Source organism: Hyla sarda, chromosome 6 (assembly GCF_029499605.1).
Source record: "Hyla sarda isolate aHylSar1 chromosome 6, aHylSar1.hap1, whole genome shotgun sequence".
Lineage (NCBI taxonomy): Eukaryota > Metazoa > Chordata > Amphibia > Anura > Hylidae > Hyla > Hyla sarda.
This window is the reverse complement of record NC_079194.1, coordinates 288,368,926-288,390,482: the sequence shown is the minus strand read 5'-3', so window position 1 is coordinate 288,390,482 and position 21,557 is coordinate 288,368,926. Positions and strand designations below refer to the sequence as shown.

The 21,557-nt window shown below is 44.5% G+C and overlaps 1 long non-coding RNA gene across 2 annotated transcripts; it reads right to left on the bottom strand.

Moving 5' to 3' along the window:
• Positions 1-1,320: 1,320 nt before the first annotated feature.
• Positions 1,321-20,426, bottom strand: LOC130277791 (uncharacterized). Of its 2 annotated transcripts, none has more exons than XR_008845567.1 (3): positions 20,113-20,426; positions 15,631-15,797; positions 1,321-1,627 (listed from the first exon to the last, which is right to left on the bottom strand). It is a non-coding gene; the product is annotated as an uncharacterized LOC130277791 (long non-coding RNA). The 2 variants fall into 2 exon arrangements; XR_008845568.1 differs by lacking the exon at positions 20,113-20,426 and adding an exon at positions 17,684-17,703.
• Between the last annotated feature and the right edge of the window lie 1,131 nt (positions 20,427-21,557).

Here is a 21,557-nt window from a genome sequence, read left to right as displayed (position 1 = left end):
GGTCCTTAAGGGGTTAAGGACATTACATAAAGTTGGATCAGCCTGTAGTGGGATTTAACACTTCGATTTTGAGTGTGACTCCATATCCAGACCTCCATGGGTTGATAAATTTGATTTCCATTGATAATTGTTGTGTGATTTTTGTTGTCAGCGCATTCAACTATGTAAAGACGAAAGTATTTCATACAATTAGTTCATTCATTCAGATCTTGGATGTGTTATCTGAATGTTCCCTTTATTTTTTTTGAGCAGTGTATATATATATTTTTATTTATTTATTACTTTTACTATTTTTTACAGTATTTTATTATTTGGTTTACTTTCCAATCGTAGATTTTTTTTTTACTCTATTATATGTGAATGATTATGAGGGCAGCCATCTGGACCATATGAACCTTTAATCTGGAGATGGTTCAATAGGGAGAAGTCACCAGTACTGTAGGATTCATAGCAGACATTGTTTCCGACACACCAGATGTTGTTTCGGACAAATTGTATTAATGTGTGAAGGAAAGAACGGAGATGGCACTCACCACATCAGAGATAACGGTAATGCTTTATTACGGTGACCCCTCAGACTACAGCATTGGGGGGAGGAACGCCCGGAGCGAGGCTATAGCTATTTCAAGCACTAGGCGCACTTCTTCAGGTTCACTTCTTCGGTCTGAAGAAGTGCACCTAGTGAATGAAATAGCTATAACCTCGCTCCGGGCGTTCCTCCCCCCAATGCTGTAGTCTGAGGGGTCACCGTAATAAAGCATTACCGTTATGTCTGATGTGGTGAGTGCCATCTCCGTTCTTTCCTTCATATGTTTTGTACTGCATTCTGGATTGAGCACCCTGCTAGATTTTACACGGATTAGGTGTCCAGTGCATCATTATTGGGTTCGCTGCAGCTGTGCCGAGCGCTCCGTCTTTCACAGTTTAAATTTATTAATGTGGTTTAATTGCTTTGGTAAATTTGTCTGGTCGAATCGAGCACCTAAGGCAGGAGAGGTCTAACAGCTGAGCTTGAGGGAACTTTCACATATGCCATTTAAAGGGGAACTCTGCCTCTAGACATCTTTGGATAGGGGATAAGATGTCTCATCGCGGGTGGTTTATGGCTTACATGTTTGTGATGTCACGCCACTCCCCCTCCATTCATGTCTATGGGAGTGGGCGTGACGGCTGCGGAGCAGAAGTACACACCCATCACACCCCTCCCATAGATGTCTGACCCTCATCCAAAGGATGTCTAGGGGTGGAATACCCCAACACAGTTTTTGAAGCCAAAACTAGGAATATATTAAAAAAAAGAGACTCAGACTCTGTCCCATGTAATTTACCTCCCTTTACTGTCATCACTTTAACATGGCTTAAATAGGCAGTGTGTCATTTAAACAAACTTTGCATAGATTAATAGAACAAGTGAATATAGGAAACTTATATAAGCAATTTATCTTATTTGACAAAAATGCTTCTTTCTCCTGTTATTAACTCTCCCCTTTTTTCTCCTCTTGATGCTAAAATCTTCTTCATCTCAGCTTTGTCCTGTGTCTGCAAGACAAGTAATATAGGTCTATAGAAAAGGAAGAAGGAAGCTCCAATAGTCTGCTCTGGGAGAACTGCAAATTATAGATGAAGCCTGTTGAAAAAAATATATATATAAGTACCGTATTTATCGGGGTATACCACGCACCGGCCTATAACACGCACCCTCATTTTACCAAGGATATTTGGGTAAAAAAAGTTTTTTACCCAAATATCCATGATAAAATGAGGGTGTGTGTGTGCGCGTGTATACCCCGATATACCCCCAGGAAAGGCAGGGGGAGAGAGGCCGTCGCTGCCCGCTTCTCTCCCCCTGCCTTTCCTGGGGTCTAGAGCGCTGCTGTCGGCCCTTTTCACCCCCTAGTTATCGGCGCCGCTGCCCGTTCTGTCCCCCTGACTATCGGTGCCGGCGCCGATAGCCAGGGGGAGAGAAGCGGCGCCGACAGCCAGGGGGAGAGAAGGGGCAGCGGCACCCATTGCCGGCGCCGCTGCCCCATTGCCTCCCCCCATCCCCGGTGGCATAATTACCTGAGTCGGGTCCGCGCTGCTCCAGGCCTCCGTCGTGCGTCCCCAGCGTCGTTGCTATGCACGGCGCGGCGCTCTGACGTCATGCGCCGCGCCGTTCAGCGCATAGCAATGACGCCGGGGACGCACGACGGAGGCCTGGAGCAGCGCGGACCCGACTCAGGTAATTATGCCACCGGGGATGGGGGAGGCAACGGGGCAGCGGCGCCGGCAATGGGTGCCGCTGCCCCTTCTCTCCCCCTGGCTGTCGGCGCCGCTTCTCTCTCCCTGGCTATCGGCGCTGGCACCGATAGTCAGGGGGACAGAACGGGCAGCGGCGCCGATAACCAGGGGGTGAAAAGGGCCGACAGCAGCGCTCTAGACCCCAGGAAAGGCAGGGGGAGAGAAGCGGGCAGCGACGGCCTCTCTCCCCCTGCCTTTCCTGGGGGTGTATCGGGGTATAACACGCACGCAGACTTTAGGCTAAAAATTTTAGCCTAAAAAGTGCGTGTTATACGCCGATAAATACAGTAATATAAATGCCAGAAATTGTGCTGCTCCTCATGTACACACACAGGACAGCTTATCCTAAAAGGCGAAAATGTTTACACTGTGAACATACCCTAATAGAGATCTGGAATGTAAATAACTGAGCTTAGAAGGGGGGGGGGGGGGGGGGGTAAAAATAATAAATCCTTATTATTTATGTCTTATTTTTGTTTGTGCAGCAAAATTGTAGCGCTTCGACAATTGTGTACCAAAATTAAAAATTGGGTAAATTATACCACATACCACAGTTTCAGCAGAATTTAAAGGTTTATTGTTTAGAGACCATCGCAAAATAATAATGCAAAGTAAGCTTACGGATATAAATGTACCAGTACCAGCTAATATGGCTGCACTGATACACAGTACTACTACAAATTCACCATAAAATTCTCCTTCTCAAGACCATGAAGACAAGCAGCATCCATCAACGGGTCAGCAACATCAGATTCATCACAAAAACATGAAAAAATGACTTAATAAATAAGTAAAAAAAATGTATTAAATAATAAATACATAAATAAAAACGGTCCTGCCAGCTTCACATATTTGCAGAGCAGAATCCAAGGGCAGAGATGGAGAGGATTCAGTGAAGATGATGTGGGATTTTAAGGGTTAATGCAAAACTGAAGAGTGAACATTTAATCACAGGCTTAATCTGGGACCCATATGAAATACAGGGAAAAAATTATCTATGGGTTTTGTTTCATGTGCATTCTCAGTTGGCGTTTTCCTTTCTGTTGATGGGGATAATGCTTCATGATATTATAAATGAACACTGCCATCTCCAAGAACTTTTCTTTATTTCATAGCCTATGTGATTCCCGTACATCACTTCTTTTACCAAAAATGACTCCTTACCCCAGAAAAACAGCTAAAAATTTTTGCCCACTAGGAGTATAGTCTAATGGGATCTTCCTCTGCTCTACCACATCTGCAGTAGAAGGGGGTGTGGCTTATAAACTATGTACTTGCTAGCAGAGCCATTCATGATTCACACTGTTCCTCAAAGGTATATCAATGCTTTCCTCTCATCCCCCACAAAGCTCTGTTCCTTGTGTATATACCAGTATACCTTCTGCTATATGTGCACACTGCTGCAGTATAATCTCCCCCTCTTCTTTAACTTCTTGACAGCGACAGTACCAGTTAAGGGTTTAGTGTAACCCTTTCCTTGCTTGTCGGGGTAATAACTCATTTATGAATTATTAATTATGGTCAACAAAAATATTAAAAGTATTATGACCGTTATGAATTGCCAAAAACATACAAACAATGCAATTCACCATATCTGGGCCTGACTATTTTCCCAGATATGAGTTCTATGAAGCAGTGGTAGAAGTAACTTTTGCAATATAATAAAATGATAACACAGTTATAAAAATGATATATATGATGTACATTTATTGGTGACAATTGATTAACATTAAAGAGTAATAAAAACAGACCATAATATCAATGAAATTATATAAAGAATATCAATGACGTAATGTCAGATATAAATCAATGATACATTAGTATGTTATTTAATAATATTAAACTTATTCACAGAAGTAGGTTAGTTCAGATATCAGTAGAATACTTTGCATAGAGCTCATCACATAACATGATATCGTACGGACATTTTACATATATAAAATTGGAGTAAACCCCGCCCAGTTCTAACCACAACTATATATCTGGTAAGATACGGTACTAAATGTATAATTTATAGTACACTACTAATTATGAATTATTATATCATGTGGTGGAGCAGAGGAAGATCCCATTACACTATGCTAATATGCAATATGATCATTGCATTGATCCCCATAAGACGCGGGGCGCGTCTTATGGGGATTAATGCAATGATCATATTGCATACTAGCATAGTCTAATGGGATCTTCCTCTGCTCCACCACATCTGCAGTAGAAGGGTGTGTGGCTTATAAACTAATATTACCATCTCATTATTGAGATTATATATAAGCCAGGTCTGCTCAGCTACATGACATAATTCCGTCTACATAAAAAGGAGGTAACTTAATCAAATAAGAAACCTGTGTATCTTACCAAGAGTATACATAGTACTTCTGGTTAAAAGAAATATGGCTGCCCTGGGTCCATGGAAACGCCTGTAAAACCGGTCAGCAGAGAAAAGTGGGCTATGGGACATACTCTCCCCCTAACTCTTCATGGCTCCGCCCCTTCCAGTAGCCTCTAGGAGCTTCCGTAATGAGGATGGGGTTCCCTCCTGTGTTGAGCACCCCTATGTCTCATTCACCCATCTTTTAACCTGTTTCCTATCTAAAGGTCCACCCAAACAAACATAATGTCCTCCAATGATGACTGGCGTGTGTGTGTGTGTATGGAAATCATGTTTTAGTTATATGACATCACAGCTTAACATTAATTTACTATGATTGTGTTAGAGATGCAAACGTTTATTGTGGCCACCTTATCACCTGTATACACATAAGACAAAACAATGTCATAGATACTTCTCAGGCATCTCAAATACTGTAGATGGCTAGAGATATAGATAAATAGAATACAAATACAAAACATTGTTAAACACACACACACCTGTATCTAGGTGTACAGAGCAGACCACTCATTGGAGTAAAAAATGACAGACAATGAGTTTTACTCTCCAGGACTTTCATTGTTTTTGTAATACTGTCAATAGACCATTGTCTGACCTGTTTGCCAGACCCCTTGGTTTCTGTCAACATTTCTTTTATTATAGATAACACCTTTGCAAACATTCAAAGAAATACACATTACTAGAGAGATACTTTAGCCTTCTCATTTGGGCCTCTCAATTCATACAACATGGCGGACTTTTTGCCATGTGTTATCTTTCCTATATCTTTCATATTATAACATCTGATTATATCGGTACCAAGTACATCTGATTGTATCTTGCATACCCAGTACATCAGTAACAGCCTTCTCCCTCCACATGCCATCTATCTAGTGTTCAGTAGAAATTACCACCCAGCCACCCTGTTTAGTCCCGTGCACTTTCTTTAGCACTGTCATGGCATAGCAAAGAGGAGTGTATGCTGTGATTGGCCATACAAGTAAGGGAAAGGAAGTCCTATATGTGAACTTCTGGCAAACATCTCAGCTCAGGTCCCACCCCCTAAAATGGAAAGAATATAAACGAGCTGTGCACCATGGAGAGGGCTCTCAGGAGCTCAATAACAGCAATTAGTGCCCAAAAATAACATTGTCACCTTTCCAAAGGGTTAACGGGGTACTCCCATGGAAGACTTAAAAAAATAACAATAATAATAAATCAACTGGTGCCAGAAAGTTAAACAGATTTGTAAATTACTTATATAAAAAAAAATCTTAATTCTTCCATTACTTTTAAGGGGCTGTATTCTATATAGTATAGAGATAATGCTTTTCTTTTGGGATTTCTCTTATGTCACGACTACAGTACTCTCTGCTGACCTCTGCTGTCCATTTTAGGAACTGTCCAGAGCAGGAGAAAATCCCCCTAGCAAACACATGCTGCTCTGGACAGTTCCTAAAATGGACAGCAGAGAGCACTGTGGTCGTGACATAAGAGAAATCCAAAAAGAGAAGCATTTCCTCCGTAGTATACAGCCCCTAAAAAGTACAGGAAGGATTCAGATTTTTTTTATAGAAGTAAGTTACAAATCTGTTTAACTTTCTGGCACCAGTAGATTTAAAAAATAAAAATAAAGTTTTCCACGGGAAAAAGTTTTACCCCTTTAATCTAACAAAGTCATTCAGGTTTTAAAAATAAAAAATCTTTTGAAATGACAGGTACGCTTTAAGGCTTAGTGTGAAACTGATCCGTGAACATTTAATCGCAGGCCAGAGGAAATATGGGGAAAAAAAGGAAATAAAGCTTTTGTTTCACGCGCATTCTCGGATGGCGTTTTCCGTTCCTCTTCTTTCAGCTCCAGTAATATGACTATATTACTCCATTGTCATGGTGCTGCTTAAGCTGTCAGTGCCGTGTCAGTCCCGGCAGCTCGTGAACTTTGCACAGTATATTGTAACATGTCAGGACACAATGGAATGAGCAGGTTCTTGTATCAGACATCTGAGCATCAAGTCCTCCTTCATTGTCTCCCCTGGCTTTAGCCCACCTGACTGACACTGTGCTCTCTCTCTCTCTCTCTCTCTCTCTCTCTCTCTCTCTCTCTCTACGTCTATTCTGTCTCATTTTATTATGGCTGGCCTGGGCTTGCTTCTCCAGTACTAGGAGAGGGAATCCCGCAGGGTGAGAGGGAGGGGAATAGGCGTTGTGTGAGCCATGGGCTGACGGCTACTGTGGGAGTCACAGGATGCAATGGAGAGGAATCGAACTGGTTCAGCTCAGCGCTTCATATGATTGATAAAGCTCAGCAGACAGATTGCAGTCAGGCCAAGACCTACAAAGAGATTCACCATTATTTATTAACATCGCTTACGAGTTTCTTTGTTTCATGTTGAATGAAGGGGAAAGAATTTTAATCTCTTCCGTGCATATATTGATGTTGGGATGAGGTGGTCCAGAGCCTTTAAAGGGGTACTCCGGCGCTAAGACATCTTATGCCTGATCGCAGGGGTCCCGCCGCAGGGGACCCCCATGATCTTTCACGCAGCACCCCGTTACCATCTGTCCCCGGAGCATGTTCGCTCTGGGTCTGATGACTGGCGATTAGGGGGCCGGAGCATTGTGACTTTACCCGTGTGACGTCGCGCCCCCTCAATGCAAGCCTATGGGAGGGGGCGTGACACGGAGCATTGTGACGTCACGGCTCCGCCCCCGTGTGCCACCACGCACAAAAAAAATAAAAATAACCGGCCATGCTAATTTGCATCATTAATTATATATGCGTGACATCAGATGATACATATGCGGGGGAAATCTTGTCCTATTCTGACCCCTATAACTTTTTTATTTCTCCTTTTATGAGCCTGTATTAGGGCTCATTTTTTTTGCGCCCGGATTTGTAGTTTTTAACAGGACTATTTTTGTTTTGATGTGACTTTTTGATCGCTTTTTTTTTTATTAAATTCGGGAGTTGCAGTTAGTTACTAACTACAACTCCCAGCATGTCCTGATACAGCCTGTGGCCCAGCAGCTGCCCCAAACGAAAACTACAACTCCCAGCATGTTGGACTATAAAGTAGTAGTGTTGCTCGCGAATATTCGCAATTCGAATATTATTCGCGAATATCGCATATTCGCGAATTCGCGAATTTCGCGAATATAGCGCTATATATTCGTAATTACGAATATTCTTTTTTTTTTTTTTTTTTTTTCTTCACAGTACACATCACAGTGATCATCCCTCTCTGCTTCCAGCTTGTGTGGTGTAAAGAAGGCTGTAATACTACTGCGTGAGACTGGCGCGCGACAATTCGCATATACGAAAATTTTCGTATATGCGAATTTCCACATATGCTAATTTTTGCATATGCGAATTTTTGCAAGCGCGAAAATAAAACGAGAGTATAACGAATATGCGAATATCCGCGAATATATGACGAATATTCGTCCATATATTCGCGAATATTCGCGAATTCGAATATGGCCTATGCCGCTCAACACTACTTTTAAAGTAGTATATAGTATTGGTCAGCATTGGCTGTCCGGGCATGCTGGGAGTTGTAGTTATGCAACAGCTGGAGACACTCTGGTTGGGAAACACTGGTATGGTATATGGTGAAACATTTCGGGAGTTGGAGGATTGGTTGGATAAATACTGGCCATTACATTAAAAATACTGGGAGGGTGGCCAAAATATCGGCTGTGTCGGTAAAATACCAACCACCTGGCAACCCTAGTCACAACCTTCACGGCCTGAGGGCTAAGGGTGACCCACCTGTAAATCCAGGTCCCAGATTCCCGTGCTAGCTCAGATTTACTTGTGTGTGCGTCATTAAGACACACACACAGTAGTAAATGTGAAGAGGCAGCGGGGACTTTGGTACAGGCAGCTTCTCTATACCATGCGGCCTGCACTGGAAGCTCAGAAAGAAGAGGACCTAAATGGTGCTCTGGAAGGACAGAAAAGAGCTGCGGGGGAGCACTGTGACAAGTGAGTGTTTAGGTTTTTTTTCTTTTTTTTTTAAATGGGGCCAGATATGGGGGCATTGTGGGGACCTGATTCTACATAGGGGCAGGGCCGGTTTTAGGCTTAGCGTGGCTCTAGGCAAAATCAAAAGTGGGGCCCCAAAAGTCGTAATAGTGCACTAACCAGATTTGCAAATTTTTGATCACTTCAAATACCATAAAAAATATCTAAAAAGCAATTGAAAAGTCCCATCAAAACAAAAATGGTACCGATAAAAACTACAAATCACAGCGCAAAAAATGACCCTCACATCCCCATAAACAGAAAAATAAAAGAGTTAGAGGGATCAGAATGGTACAATTTTATATTTTTGTATAGTTCCCCCACATTAGGTGCAGTACAGTTCCCCCACATTAGGTGTGTAGTACAGTTCCCCCACATTAGGTGCACTACAGTTTCCCCACATTAGGTGCAGTACAGTTCCCCCACATTAGGTGCAGTACAGTTCCCCCACATTAGGTGCAGTACAGTTCCCCCACATTAGGTGCAGTACAGTCCTCCCACATTAGGTGCAGTACAGTTCCCCCACATTAGGTGCAGTATAGTTCCCCCACATTAGGTGCAATATAGTTCCCCCACATTAGGTGCAGAATAGTTCCCCCACATTAGGTGCAGTATAGTTCTCCACATTAGGTGCAGTATAGTTCTCCACATTAGGTGCAGTATAGTTCCCCACATTTGGTGCAGTATAGTTCCCCACATTTGGTGCAGTATAGTTCCCCCACATTAGGTGCAGTATAGTTCCCCCACATTAGGTGCAGTATAGTTCCCCCACATTAGGTGCAGTATAGTTCCCCACATTAGGTGCAGTAAAGTTCCCCCACATTAGGTGCAGTACAGTTCCCCACATTAGGTGCAGTATAGTTCCCCACATTAGGTGCAGTATAGTTCCCCACATTAGGTGCAGTATAGTTCCCCACATTTGGTGCAGTATAGTCCCCCACAGACATACAGCCTTCAGCCATATACAGTGTATGGCTGGAGGCTGTATGTCTGTGTACTGCCCCACTTCAGTGTTCTGACCACCGGTCCTCCGGTCCGGGGTCACGGTCTACTGCTATAGCCTATAGACCATAGCAGTAGGTCCCGGGGCCGGAGGAGCGGTGGTCAGAGCACCGAAGATGACGTGCTGCCAGCTGGTGCTGATGACTTACCATGCCGGCCGGCGAGTGACCTACTCGATGCTCCGCTCCTCCATTGCTATGGGCGCACGCACGGGACATCAGTGACGTCCCTGCGTGCGCTACCTCGCGGCGGCCCCAGCGTTTTTAAAGTTAACGCTGGGGCCGCCGCAGAAAGGTAAAAGGGACATCCTTGTGTCTCGAAAAGATCTTTCGGGACACAGGGATGTCCAGAATGTGACGGGGGGCCGCTGCGGGCTGCTCAGTGGCAGCCGGGGAGCCCCCCCTGGGCTTGATTAGGCCTATGCTGAGCAGCCGGCAGGAGGCCCCCTGGGGGATGGGGGCCCTAGGCAATTGCCTGGTTTGCCCCGCCCTAACGCCGACCCTGCATAGGGGCACAGAGGGGCCTAACCACTATATGAAGGCACAAAGTGTATAGGGCAATACAGATGGAGAGCTTGTACAGAGGTGAACCAGGAGCCTTAAAGGTTTCTCCGAAAGATTGTGCAGAGAGAACCTGTTTGCCAGAAGAAGAGTTCATGATGCCCCGGGCTGGATGGAATAGAAAAAGGAAAGTAAACAACAATGATCAAAAAAGACTTCACCTGTGAGTTACTGGATATAACTACACAGTCATCACTACTATGTACAGTATGCAGAGCCTGTAGTCTGGTATTTATCTCTCTATGGTTACTGTATGAGGGGATGTTGGTGTTAGATTTAATTCTATGTGTATTCTGTGTTGGTGTTAGTATGTTGAATTTATACACTGTGTATATACATTACATTACTTATCCTGTACTGATCCTGAGTTATATCCTGTATTATACTCCAGAGCTGTACTCACTATTCTGCTGGTGTGGTCACTGTGTACATACATTACATTACTTATCCTGTACTGATCCTGAGTTGTATCCTGTATTATACTCTAGAGCTGTACTCACTATTCTGCTGGTGAGGTCACTGTGTACATACATTACATTACTTATCCTGTACTGATCCTGAGTTATATCCTGTATTATACCCCAGAGCTGTACTCACTATTCTGCTGGTGAGGTCACTGTGTACATACATTACATTACTTATCCTGTACTGATCCTGAGTTATATCCTGTATTATACTCCAGAGCTGTACTCACTATTCTGCTGGTGAGGTCACTGTACATACATTACATTACTTATCCTGTACTGATCCTGAGTTATATCCTGTATTATACTCCAGAGCTGTACTCACTATTCTGCTGGTGGAGTCACTGTGTACATACATTACATTACTTATCCTGTACTGATCCTGAGTTATATCCTGTTTTATACCTCAGAGCTGTACTCACTATTTTGCTGGTGAAGTCACTGTATACATACATTACATTACTTATCCTGTACTGATCCTGAGTTATATCCTGTATTATACTCCAGAGCTGTACTCACTATTCTGCTGGTGAGGTCACTGTGTACATGCATTACATTACTTATCCTATACTGATCCTGAGTTATATCCTGTATTATACTCCAGAGCTGCACTCACTATTCTGCTGGTGGAGTCACTGTGTACATACATTACATTACTTATCCTGTACTGATCCTGAGTTATATCCTGTATTATACTCCAGAGCTGTACTCACTATTCTGCTGGTGAGGTCACTGTGTACATACATTACATTACTTATCCTGTACTGATCCTGAGTTATATCCTGTATTATACTTCAGAGCTGTACTCACTATTCTGCTGGTGAGGTCACTGTGTACATACATTACATTACTTATCCTGTACTGATCCTGAGTTATATCCTGTATTATACTCCAGAGCTGTACTCACTATTCTGCTGGTGAGGTCACTGTGTACATACATTACATTACTTATCCTATACTGATCCTGTGTTATATCCTGTATTATACTTCAGAGCTGTACTCACTATTCTGCTGGTGGGGTCACTGTGTACATACATTACATTACTTATCCTGTACTGATCCTGTGTTATATCCTGTATTATACTTCAGAGCTGTACTCACTATTCTGCTGGTGGGGTCACTGTGTACATACATTACATTACTTATCCTGTACTGATCCTGTGTTATATCCTGTATTATACTTCAGAGCTGTACTCACTATTCTGCTGGTGGGGTCACTGTGTACATACATTACATTACTTATCCTGTACTGATCCTGGGGTATATTACATCCTGTATGTACTTTAGAGCTGCACTCACTATTCTGCTGGTGAGGTGACAGTATATCATACTCCAGAGCTACAATCACAGTAAATAATCCTACTGACAGACACCACTATATTTCTGCCAATATAATGGAGAATGCAGCTCTGAACTATTTTAGTATCACTACAAGTAACCTGGACGCCGTAATTACAAACTAAATCCGGGGACAGGATAAGTCTCCCCCAGTCCTCATATGAGGCCGGATGGTTTTCTGTAAATTCACATGGTTTATGATTAGTTGCATTGGGATTGATTCGATGCATTTAGTCATGTCTGACTATATTCTGTAGGTTTACTGCCACCTACCACACATGCCTTATACTACCTACCACACATGCCTTATACTACCTACCACACATTCCATATACTACCTACCACATATGACTTATACTACCTACCACACATGCCTTATACTACCTACCACATATGCCTTATACTACCTACCACACATTCCATATACTACCTACAACACATGCCATATACTACCTACCACATATGCCTTATACTACCTACCACACATGCCTTATACTACCTACCACACATGCCTTATACTACCTACCACACATGCCTTATACTACATACCACACATGCCTTATACTACCTACCACATATGCCTTATACTACCTACCACACATGCCTTATACTACCTACCACACATGCCTTATACTACCTACCACACATGCCTTATACTACATACCACACATGCCTTATACTACCTACCACACATGCCTTATACTACCTACCACATATGCCTTATACTACCTACCACACATGCCTTATGCTACCTACCACACATTCCATATACTACCTACCACATATGACTTATACTACCTACAACACATGCCATATACTACCTACCACACATGTCTTATACTACCTACCACACATGCCATATACTACCTACCACACATGCCTTATACTACCTACCACACATGCCTTATACTACATACCACACATGCCTTATACTACCTACCACACATGCCTTATACTACATACCACACATGCCTTATACTACCTACCAAACATGCCTTATACTACCTACCACACATGCCTTATACTACCTACCACACATGCCATATACTACCTACCACACATGCCTTATACTACCTACCACACATGCCTTATACTACCTACCAAACATGCCTTATACTACCTACCACACATGCCATATACTACCTACCACACATGCCTTATACTACCTACCACACATGCCTTATACTACCTACCACACATGCCTTATACTACCTACCACACATGCCTTATACTACCTACCACACATGCCTTATACTACCTACAACACATGCCATATACTACCTACCACACATGCCTTATACTACCTACCACACATGCCTTATACTACCTACCATACATGCCTTATACTACCTACCACACATGCTGTATACTACCTACCACACATGCCTTATACTACCTACCACACATGCCTTATACTACCTACCACACATGCCTTATACTACCTACCACACATGCATTATACCACCTACCACACATGCCATATACTACCTACCACACATGCCTTATACTACCTACCACACATGCCTTATACTACCTACCACACATGCCTTATACTACCTACCACACATGCCATATACTACCTACCACACATGCCTTATACTACCTACCACACATGCCATATACTACCTACCACACATGCCATATACTACCTACCACACATGCCTTATACCACCTACCACACATGCCATATACCACCTACCATACATGCCTTATACTACCTACCACACATGCCTTATACTACCTACCAAACATGCCTTATACTACCTACCACACATGCCATATACAACCTACCAAACATGCCTTATACTACCTACCACACATGCCATATACTACCTACCACACATGCCATATACTACCTACCACACATGCCTTATACTACCTACCACACATGCCTTATACTACCTACCACACATGCCTTATACTACCTACCACACATGCCATATACTTCCTACCATACATGCCTTATACTACCTACCACACATGTCATATGCTACCTACCACACATGCCTTATACTACCTACCAAACATGCCTTATACTACCTACCACACATGCCATATACAACCTACCAAACATGCCTTATACTACCTACCACACATGCCATATACTACCTACCACACATGCCTTATACTACCTACCACACATGCCATATACTACCTACCAAACATGCCTTATACTACCTACCACACATGCCATATACTACCTACCACACATGCCATATACAACCTACCACACATGCCTTATACTACCTACCACACATGCCTTATACTACCTACCACACATGCCATATACTTCCTACCATACATGCCTTATACTACCTACCACACGTCATATGCTACCTACCACACATGCCTTATACTACCTACCACACATGCCTTGTTTAATGGAGACATAGAATCTACAGCAGATTTTCCAGTTATTATGAGGCCACATGATTTATCAGCAGGATGTATACCAGCCTTCACATAATCCATTTTCCTCATTACATGTTTAAGTATGTACTAATAGCTCAACCACCAGTAAACACAAAAATTTGAAAAACTTAGGTAGGTAGGTCGCTCCAGTTGGTAGACAGGCTTCCCCAGGGCAGTAGTTATTTCCCCTGTAGATAGGTCCCTCCTGTATGTAGTATCCCCCATGTAGCTAGGTCCCCTGTGGGGAAGTATCCCTGTAGGTAAGTCTCCCTGTAGGTATGACACCTGTAGATAGGCCCCTTCTGTAGATAGTATTCCCCATTTAGCTAGGTCTCCCTGTAGGTAGTATCCCCCTGTAGGCAAGTCCCCATGTAGGTAGCATTTCCAGTGTAGCTAAATCTCCTGTAGGTAGGTCTCTCTAAAGGTAGCATCCTCCCTGTAGGTAATTCCCACATAGGTAGGTCTCCCTGTAGGTAGAACACCTGAAGATAGGTCTCCTGGTATGTAGTCACTTCAGTAGGTGGGATCCCCATGTAGCTAGGTTCTCTGTAGGTAGATCTCCCTGTATGTAGTATGCTCCATGTAGCTAGGTCCCTTGTAAGTAGGTCTCCCTGTAGGTATTATCCTCCCTGTAGGTAATCCCCATGTAGGTAGTTTCCTCCTCTTTAAAGGGGTACTCCGGTGGAAAACTTTTTCATTTTTTTTTTTTAAATCAACTGGTGCCAGAAAGTTAAACAGATTTGTAAATTACTTCTTCTATTAAAAAATCTTAATCCTTCCAGTACTTATTAGCTGCCGAATACTACAGCGGAAATTCTTTTCTTTTTGAGCTCTCTGCTGACATCACGAGCACAGTGCTCTCTGCTGACATCTCTGTCCATTTTAGGAACTGTCCAGAGCAGCATATGGGGATTTTCTCCTACTCTGGACAGTTCCTAAAATGAACAGAGGTGTCAGCAGAGAGCACTGTGCTCGTGATGTCAGCAGACAGCTCTGTGTTTCGAACGGAAAAGAATTTCCTTTGTAGCATTCAGCAGCTAATAAGTTCTGGAAGGATTAAGATTTTTTTTTAATAGAAGTAATTTACAAATCTGTTTGACTTTCTGGCACCAGTTGATTTAAAAAAAAAAATAAAAATAAAGGTTTTCACTGGAGTACCCCTTAAAACACCATACTCACCTTCTCTCGCTCAAGCTCCCGCACAGTCCACTGGTGTCTCCTCTTCGTATTCACTCTGCAGGTGCCCAGTGACATCAATTGGTTGGAAGATACTGTGGTGTTACCATGTGAAGAGACGTGATGGGCCGACAAGATCATGTTCTAGGCAACACTGGCACCAAAAGCATCTAAAAGAAGGAATAAAGTAATTCAAATAGCGCAATGAAAACTACGCCAAGAAATGGTTCTACCGCAGTGAACCCTGAATGGCAAGACTAAATCGGCAGTGGAGCAGTAGCCTAATACCATCAGTCAGATATATTTCCTTGCAGAATGTAGAAAGTGACCTGCAGACCTATTCACATACTTCTGTGACATTGAATAATTGAGTTTCTTGTCCGCGCCTAATAATCCCCTGGGAGGTAAAAGCTGCAAAACCGAAGCTTCTGCAAATCCGCTCTACTGCTATCTCTTCTGGTTCAATGAATGGGCAACTGGTCTCCCAGGTTTGTAGGGAAACCCAGGGACCCCACTAAGTGTAGTATTATTCTGAAGGAAGAGGTACTGACGGGGCCCTACTGATCTGTCATTAGTGTTGCTCGCGAATATTCGCAATGCGAATTTTATTCGCGAATATCGCATATTCGCGAATTAGCGAATATTCGCGAATATAGCACTATATACAGTGGTCCCTCAAGTTACAATATTTATTGGTTCCGGGACGACCATTGTATGTTGAAACCATTGTATGTTGAGACCAGAATGCTATGGAAACCTGGTAATTGGTTCTAAAGGCACCAAAATGTCATCCAAAAAATAGGAAAAAGTGAGAATGAAAGTAAAATAAGTAGATAACTAATATAGATAAAGAAAATCCTTACATATAAAAGTAAGAAAGATCTGCTGGGAGCTGTAATCACTGTCTATGTCAGTGTTTCCCAAGCAGGGAGCCTCCAACTGTTGGAAAACTACAACTCCCAGCATGCCCGGACAGCCAAAGGCTGTCCGGGCATGCTGGGAGTTGTAGTTTTGCAAAAGCTGGGGCCACCCTCCTTGGGAAACACTGGTCTATGTAGAGGACAGGAGCTTCTTCGGGGTCCTGTACAGTACACAGTGTCCTAAAAAAGTAACATGGAGCCGCCCTCACCTGGTGTCCAAAGGAGCAGCTAACCCTGGTACAGGTAAAGTGTACAGAACATGTAATACCTCCCTGTACTGTAGGGGGCGCTACCAGACATCAGTCAGTGCATGCACTTCAGTAATAAAGGTAAAGTGTACAGAACATGTAATACCTCCCTGTACTGTAGGGGGCGCTACCAGACACCAGTCAGTGCATACACTTCAGTAATACAGGGGTTTTACCAGTGAATGCCCATTATGATTGGTCAGATCTTCCAGCCATTGACAGGTATCACAGATCTGGACTGTCTGTACATTGTATGTTGAATCTGGTTTCCACTTACAATGGTCCAGAAAAGACCATTGTATGTTGAAACTATTGTATGTTGAGGCCATTGTAATTTGAGGGATCACTGTATTGGTAATTACGAATATTCGTTTTTTTTTTCAACAGTACACATCACAGTGATCACCCCTCTCTGCTTCCAGCTTGTGTGTAAATAAGGCTCTAATACTACTGTGAGAGAATGGCGTGCTAGTTTTCGCATATGCGAATTTGTGCTTATGCTAATTTTTTATATGCTAATTTTCGCATATGCAAATTTTCGCATACACGCATTTTCGTATACGCGAAAATAAAACGCGAATATTACGAATATGCGAATTTAGCGAATATATGGGTGCACCGGCTGCACTATGGGTGCACCGGCTGCAGTCAAGTCTTTGTTAGCATTTCTCAGGCTCAGACAGACATATACAGTGGTCCCTCAAGTTACAATATTAATTGGTTCTGGGACGACCATTGTATGTTGAAACCATTGTATGTTGAGACCAGAACTCTATGGAAACCTGGTAATTGGTCCTAAAGGCACCAAAAATGTCATCCAAAAATAGGAAAAAGTGAGAATTAAATAAAAATAAGTAGATAACTGATATAGATAAAGCAAATCCTTACATATAAAAGTAATAAAGATCTACTGGGAGCTGTAAATTACTGTCTATGTCAGTGTTTCCCAAGCAGGGAGCCTCCAGCTGTTGCAAAACTACAACTCCCAGCATGCCCGGACAGCCTTCGGCTGTCCGGGCATGCTGGGAGTTGTAGTTTTGCAACAGCTGGGGGCACCCTGCTTGGGAAGCACTGGTCTATGTAGAGGACAGGAGCTTCTTCGGGGTCCTGTACAGTACACACAGTAGGGGAGATTTATGAAAGCCTGTCTAGAGGAAAAGTTGCCCAGTTGCCCATAGCAACCAATCAGCTGGCTTCTTTCATTTTTAACAAGGCCTCGACAAAATGAAAGAAGGAATCTGATTGGTTGCTATGGGCAACTAAGCAACTTTTCCTTTGCACAAGTTTTGATAAATCTCCCCCAGTGTCCTAAAAAAGTAACATGGAGCCGCCCTCACCTGGAGCAGCTAACCCTGGTATAGGTAAAGAGTCGTACAGAACATGTAATACGTCCCTGTACTGTAGGGGGCACTACTAGTCACCAGTCAGTGCATACGCTTCAGTAATACAGGAGTTTTACCAGTGAATGCCCATTCTGATTGGTCAGTTCATTGACATGTTTCACAGATCTGGACTGACCATAGCATTGTATGTTGAGTCTGGTTTCAAGTTACAATGGTCCAGAAAAGACCATTGTATGTTGAAACTATTGTATGTTGAGGCCATTGTAAGCTGAGGGATCACTGTACATAACTTGGGAGAGAAGATGACTAAAAGCTTCCACTGCACATGACACAGACAATGTTCACATGTTTCCAGCTACCAAAAATTATTTCCACACACATCCAAGACTTCATCAAAGGACTGTGTGTATAGAAAAACGTTTGTGCAACTAGGAGGAGGCCAGATGGATCGAGGCATTATATTAGCAAGGCATTTCGCCATTGTTTGTTGGCATCCCACAATTTTATCTTAAAAAGAAAAACTTGGGCTTAGGGTGCTTTCACACCACGTTTTGTACTTACGGTTCCCGAATACGGTTGGGAGGAAGGGGGCGGGGCTTAATCGCGGCGCCCGCACTCAGCCGTATTCGGGAACCGTATCTAATGCATGTCTATGAGCCGACCGGAGTGAACCGCAGCCTCTGGTCGGCTGTGTTTTCGGCCGTATACGGTTTCCCGACCGTAGGCAAAAACGCGGTTGACCGCGTTTTTGCCTGCGGTCGGGAAACCGCATACGTCCGAAAACACAGCCGACCAGAGGCTGCGGTTCACTCCGGTCGGCTCATAGACATGCATTAGATACGGTTCCCGAATACGGCTGAGTGCGGGCGCCGCGATTAAGCCCCGCCCCCTCCTCCCAACCGTATTCGGGAACCGTAAGTACAAAACGTGGTGTGAAAGCACCCTTAGCTGCAATACTGGACCCAGAGTATGGACAAGAGTGGTGCTGTTTTGGAAAAAAAGACAAAAAACAGCAAGTTGTCAGTGTTGCGGACACCATAGGGGAGATTTATCAAAACCTGTCCAGAGGAGAAGTTGCCCAGTTGCCAATAGCAACCAACCAGATCCCTTCTTTCATTTTTAACGAGGCCTCTGCAAAATGAAAGAAGCAATCTGATTGGTTGCTATGGGCAACTGGGCAACTTTTGCTTTCCCCCCATGTTGTTATGTCATGTCTGATTGCAGGGGGTCCGACCACTGGGACCCCCGCGATCTCCAGAACGGCCCCCCTAATCTCCCTGTGCTCAGAACTAGGTCAATGCGCTCGTGTATCTTTGGCACTCCTATAGAGAATGCATGGAGGGTGCAAGTTGTACCCGCTCTGTGCACCTGGGAGATTTGGGTGCTGTTATGGAAATTGGGGGAGATGGAAATTAGGAAGATACCTTCTTGCGTAAAACCTCCACTTAAAGGGTTACTCCACCCCTAGACATCTTATCCCCTATCCAAAGGATAGGGGATAAGATGTCTGATCGTGGGAGGGGCCCGGCGCTGGGACCCCCCGGCAATCTCCCTGGAGCACCCGGCGTTCGTTTAGAACACTGGCTGCGGCACCGAAAGCTTGTGACATCATGGCCACGCCCCTTCCCATAGACTTGCATTGAGGGGTCGTGATCATAACATCATGAGGGGGCGTAGCCGTGACATCAGCGCCACATGGCTAGTCATCAGGCATGGAGTGGAGTTCGCTCCGTGCACCTGATGTCTGGGGTGCCGCAGCAGAGATTGCGGGGGTCCTAGCGACGGGACCCCTGCGATCAGACATCATATCCCCTATCCTTTGGATAGGGGATAAGATGTCTAGGGGCAGAGTACTCCTTTAAGGTCTACTGCTCCTTCAGTCTGATCACCTCCTCACGCTCCCGTATCCAGGACATTTTGGCAATAAAGAGTCAGCTTCATGCAATAATAGCAAAGAGTGAATAAAACACTTACTTGACAGCCAAATGTTCAGCCATTAAAAACAAATCAGATACAACCGCTCATAAATCTGCTGAACCTGCCAAAGAGATGGGCCTGGAGGCTACACATAGATGAGACGACTGAACTCTAAGACGGGATCATGAACCTCCAGTAGGGAGTGAATAACACAATCTACGAAAGCCAGGTGGGTACGGTGACAGCTGTATACAATTTTGGGAAAGGGAACGAAAGAGACTGCCATTTTATCCTGCCATCGGAAATGTAGTTTTTCATGCTGGCCATCCAAATGAATGGTCAACCTTGAGTGAGGTCCAGTACAGTGGTCTCTCAACATACGATGGTAATCCGTTCCAAATGGACCATCGTTTGTTGAAAGTATAGGACAGTGGTCTACAACCTGCGGACCTTCAGATGTTGCAAAACTACAACACCCAGCATGCCCGGACAGCCGTTGGCTGTCCGGGCATGCTGGGAGTTGTAGTTTTGCAACATCTGGAGGTCCGCAGGTTTAAAGGAGTAGTCCAGTGGTGACCCAGTGGTGAACAACTTATCCCCTATCCTAAGGATAGGGGATAAGTTGCAGATCGTGGGGGGTCCGACCGCTGGGGCCTTCTGCGATCTCCTGTACGGAGCCCCGACAGCCCGCGGGAAGGGGGCGGGTCGACCTCCGCACGAAGCGGCGGCCGACACGCCCCCTCAATACAACTCTATGGCAGAGCCGAAGCGCTGCCATCGGCAATCTCCGGCTCTGCTATAGAGTTGTATTGAGGGGGCGTGTCGGCCGCCGCTTCGTGCGGGGGGTCGACACCTGCTATCTGGCCGGAGAGCCTGGCCCCCGTACAGAGAGATCGCAGGGGGCCCCAGCGGTCGGACCCCCCGTGATCTCAAACTTATCCCCTATCCTTAGGGTAGGGGATAAGTTTTTCACCACTGGACTACCACTGTTAGAGGAAGTTGTACTCACCTGTCCCCTCCGGACCGTCACCGCTGCCCTGGATGTCGCCTTCCATCGCTGTCGCCGCGTCCCCGAGGTGTCCCCGACGCTCCAGCAAGGCCTCTGCTTCCCCGGCATCCGCGCTCTCCGTCGCCGCCATCACGTCGTTACGCACGCCGCTCCTATTGGATGACGGGACGGCGTGCGCAGCGACGTGATGACGACGATGGAGAGCGCCGACGATGGAGGGGATCCTGAAGAGGATGCGCCGGAGCCCCGAGGACAGGTAAGTGATCGTCAGCGGACCACACGGGGCACCGTAAACGGTTATCCGGTGGCAGCTAAAGCAGTCTGCGCTGCCGGATAGCCGTTTATGCGATGGCCCCGACATAAAAAAGCATCGTATGTTGATGCTGCCTCTGAGAGGCCATTGTATGTTGAAATTATGGTATGTCGGGGCCATCGTAGGTCGGGGGGGTCACTGTATAGTGATACTTTCTAGTCTTGCTTATCGAAGGGATAC